Here is a 6,000-nt window from a genome sequence, read left to right on the forward strand (position 1 = left end):
TTTCTTTCTTCTTTTAATCGTTTTTTTTTTTCACAGTGCAGCCCAAGAGCCTCACTAGGCTGCAGCTGAGGCAGAAGTTGCACAGCACAGGCCTGCTCCACAGCCGGTTCTCTTGGAGAACTTCTAATGGGTATTATTGCTTGCATAATTGGAAAACTCATTAAAAATAAATCAACAATAGTGCTTAGCTCTACAGTCATAATAGCTCAGCCGTCAGCTGCCTGTTCATTCAAGACGTGATGGCTGCAGAGAAATAGAAAAGTTTACCTAACCTCCTCATAAAATTAACCAAGAAAAAAAAAAAAAACACATGTCACAGTCATGACTAATGAGCAGCTGTCTTCAGTGGGGAATGTTCAGGAAATTACATTAAAGCGCTGGCATTCAGACCACACTGTACTACCCGTCCTGAGAAGCACTCCGAGCCACCATTGGTTTTCCTTAACCTGCACAAATTGGTTTGCAATTGCTTCGATCAAAGATGAATTAGAATTCGTTCAAACTCGCTTTTCGGTCATTGCTTTTTATAGAGGGCAGAAGATTGCCACTCAAGTGGCTCACATTTAAAACAAGATGTAAACCCTTTCACTAATTACCTGTCCACTACGCCAATATTGGATGTGTCGCATACTGATGTGCGTCTTCACCAGGGGAAGTTTAAAAGAGGGTTTCGCCTTGGAGAATGAGCTGTGCCAGAAAAGCTTTCATAGTAATAATGCTGATTAGAAATCACAGAAATGATATGATTCACTGGGCTTCTGTGCTGGCTGAGTGAAGATGACTCTTGTTCCTCATAATGAGATCCAAACGACCCCTGGCTATTCCCAGTGCACTGTGCTCTTCTCAGTCTGAGGTCTCACATTTGTGATTACAAGCTTTTGAAGTTCATTGTGTTTATGAAATACTATGATTTTTTTCATATCAATGGATGGTTTAAAAACATGCATTGTTTGCTCTCTATTACTGTTTTATGTAACAGACATATAATACACAGTGCATGTCTTTATTTCAAGTGCGATGATACAAGACGTGGTTTATGTTGTGAGTTTATGCCTGTGCTTCAGGTTTAGAGTTGGGAATCAGGATGTGTCTAACATAGCTGGGTTATTAGAAGAATGGAATGGGGAGGGTCCACACTTCAGACTGACTAAATCCAAAGTTGGGGAAAAAACCAAAAGAAATGCTCACCAAGGTCGGAAAATGTCCAGTGGCTCCGGCAGCATGCTTGATATGTAACCTGCCTCCTAAAAATGCAAACGAGATTACGATTTCATGACAATATGTTGTCATGTAACGAAAATGTTGAGTTGCAAATACGTTGATACTGAACATATCAACGAAATGTTACCAGACAACATATTTCTGTTTGCAAAATATTCGATATTTGTCTATTCTGCCATAATACGTGATCCCACAGTACAATGTCCAGTTTGTTTGACTACAGTGTTAATAAAGCATTTTATGTTTGTGATTAGGCAGGTACAGCAGCTGTCACGTGCTGGTTTAAGAGAGGAAAATCTAAATGATCCAAAACGTGTTCTATCACTTTTGAACACATCCACATCTTACTCTAACCATAAACTCTTTGGTTTTCTTGTCTGAACCTAACCAGACACAGGACTCCGGAGCCGGACTCAGGAGCCCAATTCAACACATGCAATGTTGGGTCATAGCAAAGAGTAGATGCCCAGATGAGAACAAGGTTTAACAACATTCAAGCTCTTAATGTTGTTGTTTGAGATGACACGGTCGAGCTGGTACACTATGTCTTATGTTAGTTTTCTCCCGTGTTCCCATGCATTTTGACTGATTGTTTGGCAGCAGTCAACTGGAAGCAGGTGTGTAAAGGAGTGGCCAGGAGCAAATGGCATCAAAGCGAACAAAGACAGGTGTGGCATGCAGTTGGGGGGAGGTGTAGAATCTGAAATCATCTTGTTTTCTGCCTAATATTGTTTGGTAAAGTAATACTGGTACTGCATCGCCACAAATACTGAAGATGATTCTCATCATTCTTAATCCGTGTCCTTAAGGTTCCCTGCCCTGCTTGATTTCCAACCATCCCTGCCATCCCCACTGCTGATTACCTGGATCATGTGTGTTCAATCAGAAGCTGGAAGATACCATCTTAGATGAGGGTGTAGCTGTAATTAGTCTGTGGGGGAACAATATTCTGATTAATAGAGTGAGGATAGTGGAAAATAAGCAGGGCAGGGGGTCTTGAGAACCTGGGTTGACAAGTTCGCCTAAAAGCTAATCGGACTGATAAGAGGAGGAGGAGGAAGCCATCACCAGGCGAGCGTCATGCTTCATGTAAGCAACAGGCAGAATACAACGTTAGAGAAATATGTTATGTTCTGTCGCATAGCAGATTTTATGTAGCTTTAAATAGAACTATATAAAATTTTAATTTCACCACACTGTTAAACAGGAAATGAAAAATCCTCATATCTTGCCAAACAAAATGCTTCATTAAGATCCTGGGTGTAAAAATATGAAATGGTGTTACGCTAGTAACTTTTTCCCACTACTAATAAATAATTGAAACAAGACATTTTTATATTACACACTGAAACATTATTACAGAAATCACAATATATATCACACAGTATTTAAATACAGCATTACAAATTGTACACAGTCTGACAAATATTTTATAGCTTCAATGTGGCAATAGTAAAAACTTCTGAAGGGAAAACAGTCCACACTGTCTGTGAGATATGGACAGTGTTGTTCTCCCAGTAGCTGCAGATAGAGTGGCTTCAAAAAGTATTCAGACCCATATCATCTAATCTGATGGAGCTCGGAGAGGATCTGTCAGGGAAAAAAGGATAAACTGCTCAAATCCAGGTGTGAGAAGCACTGCTATGCAGTACTGAATAGAGGCCCTGACTGCTGTGACTAGACAGAAGGTTCATTTTAAGTATTAAGTGAAGTAACATTGACTAAAGTTAAAACACTGACTGTTTGATTGAAAACTGTTGCCTTTATGTTTAAAGACCTGTGTTTTGCCTCCTATCCATCCACCCTGACCTCTTTACATTGGCATTATCACAATTAAATCACACAAACAACTCCTATTGTTATCATTTGTACTGTGGGTGCTACATTTTGCCAAATACCACACATATTGATGACACTAAACCCACAGTATCCGTCTATTGATAGGTAGTAGGAGCTGTACTGAACCATAGTTATAGGCATGATAATAACATGGTAACAGTAACAGTCAAACCCACCGAACAGATCTAAGAGGAGAGTGAACAATTTGATTGGCCAGGTGGAAACAAAAGTTATTCAAAGTTACGCTATTGTTGCTTTATGTCTGTGAGATGTGAAAACAGGGAGGTGTTTGCCAGCCAGTTGTCCCTAACAAGTTCATGATGGCAGCATATTTCATGTTTCAGTGATGTTTTTAGCTTCTTCTCCTACCTACAACAATGCAATTAGAAATTGTGCCACACGCACACGGTACATGTACGTATGAATTAATAATGTGAAACAAATGGCAGAGTGGAGCTCTACTCTTCTCTCACCTGCGTTGTTTCTACCAATGCTATGTAATGTGGAACATGGCTGTAATGATGCTTTTCATCTTTCCATTTTCTTTCATCCATCAGAGCTTTTAAAAATATATCATTTCCTGTCTACAGTCTAACCATTTGTCGGATCGAAACACCACAAGACAGGCAAACTGTTGAAGATCAGATCCACCAACCCTGTCTCCTACTAATTAAATTACAACATAACTAAACTGCAAATATGATATGTTTTGGGCAATAATTTTCCAATGGTTTGCATATTACTACATTTATTGATGCAAAATGAGTCACAAAGAGGTAGTTCATGTGAATGGTGGGCATACAAGGCAAAGGACTGTCCAACCACCTTTTTATTATTTAGTTTAATTAATAAACAAGTTGTCTGTGAAGTCTTTTATTAAGCTGGTTTCATATTTTTCTTTAACGTTAACCTAGTGCAATGAGTGGCTAAACCCAGCCATAAAAACTGTAGTAAAAAAAAAGATCAGATATTTTGATGTAGTCTGGGAACATTATACAGTTGTAATTATGTTTTTTTACTAGAGTTGTGGTTTAGCTGCTTAGAAATACATTTACGGATAATGTAGGAAATTTACTGCAATTTATGCTTAATTGGCCATTTAAGTGCACCAAGCTCAACATATGGATTCAAATTCAATTTTCCTGCAATACTAATTTTGGCTTGATAAAGATGATAATGTTCAAATAATAAAACACCATCTTTTATTGTTACGTTACCAATAGCAACCACATTTATTGGTCACATTTATTCATCAGTTTCATTTCTCAACATGTTAGTTATCAATATGGAACTTGTCTTGTCTTATTTAATTGTTGAGAATTTGATGCTTGGAAAGTCTGCTAGGAGGTTTGAAAATGGTAATTTTGTTATACAAACCAAAAAAGACAGAGGAAGATACACGGATGATAATGCCTCAATTGCATCCTTTTCTCTTTTTAATCTCCTTATGCTCTTGAATGACTTCATGAGTCTCAGGAGGTTCTAAGAACTAGTCTGTATGTAATAACTGAAAGGTAATTTTCAGTGCTGATATAAATTAATTATGAAAAACCCCATCATATTAATTGCTTATATTTACCTAAATATGACAGATGGAGAGATGTCTAAATGAGAAATGTGGCCTGAACCGAGACATATTAAAGTCATAGGTCTTAATTGCCGTCCACTAGCTTTGGAGGTTACACAAAGAGGAGGCCTGCTTATATTACTCGTGTTGTCGGGACATAAAACTGTTTACGCAGTTCAAATTAGAATTCAGAATTTTGCATCTGTGTTTACTTCATTCTTAACATGGTGGTGTTTCACATATACACATTGGTACTGTAGGTAATTTATTGTACTGTATGTCAGGATAAATCCTTTCAGATGTACCATTTCATTTTCAGTGGGGTCCTACTTGCATCCCATAGTATAGAGTTCTTCTTATTTTGAAGTAAAGCTATAATTCATGCATTAGGTTGTTCAATGTGTTGTTCAAAGGCACCTTGACAGTAGTAGAAGGAACAGGTGGTGCCCATTACATTTTCCCACACATTTTTTTTAAGCTGGTTTAATGCTTTGAAACAGTGGTCATCCTCCCACGTTTGCTGTAGTACACCTAGCTTTGAATTAAGCCAGAACAAAACTCAAGTGCAAGTGCTTGACCTTGACACACTGTAAACCATCTTTACATTTAAGGTAGGATGACAGTTCAGAATGTAGGGACATTCAATGAACATTCAAGTCCTTTGACGCTTAAAAAAACCCAGTATAAACAGTATTTATAACACAAAGACAATATGACATCATGAAAATAAAATAAGCTTTAATGGCAACAGTACACACAAAACTTGTACTGGCAAATCTTCCCAGATAGAACAGAGGACAATCAGCAAGTTTCAAACAAGGATTTCAGCACTTTCATGTAAGTAACTGGATTAGAGCAGCTGAGGCGAATAAACGTTAAGAGGTGGTATTTGGACAGCGTCCCCAAGTTTATGATCCTGCACAAGCAACGTAAACAAGTCAACCACATGGAGCGAGCAACTAACAGGCAAATGAGATTTCTTGGTTGCAAAAGAGTTCTGGTTGCTGATTGGATAATGGTGCAAATGGGAAACAGATGAGTGTGTGCAAAGTGGGTGTTGAAGGTGGGGAAAAAAAAACAAAGACATGAAGGTGAGGAGGTGCAGGGCCAGTAATGAGAAAGAGGCAACACAGTGAGGAATAAGGAAGTAAACATGAATCATGACACGTACATGTAGAGATGTAAATGGTAGAGACAACATCAACAAAACACTTTTCATGGTGTATTTATTTAAAGTTTACTTTACATTGACAGTTAAGGTGACAGACTGGGTTTAACTGTATCAATAGCCGCACAGGCTTATACAAGGGTACCTCTTGAAAGACAAGGAATTAGACTGAAGAAAACGCAAAGACTGATGGGGGCTTGATCCG

The sequence above is a fragment of the Channa argus genome, chromosome 7 (assembly GCF_033026475.1).
Source record: "Channa argus isolate prfri chromosome 7, Channa argus male v1.0, whole genome shotgun sequence".
NCBI lineage: Eukaryota > Metazoa > Chordata > Actinopteri > Anabantiformes > Channidae > Channa > Channa argus.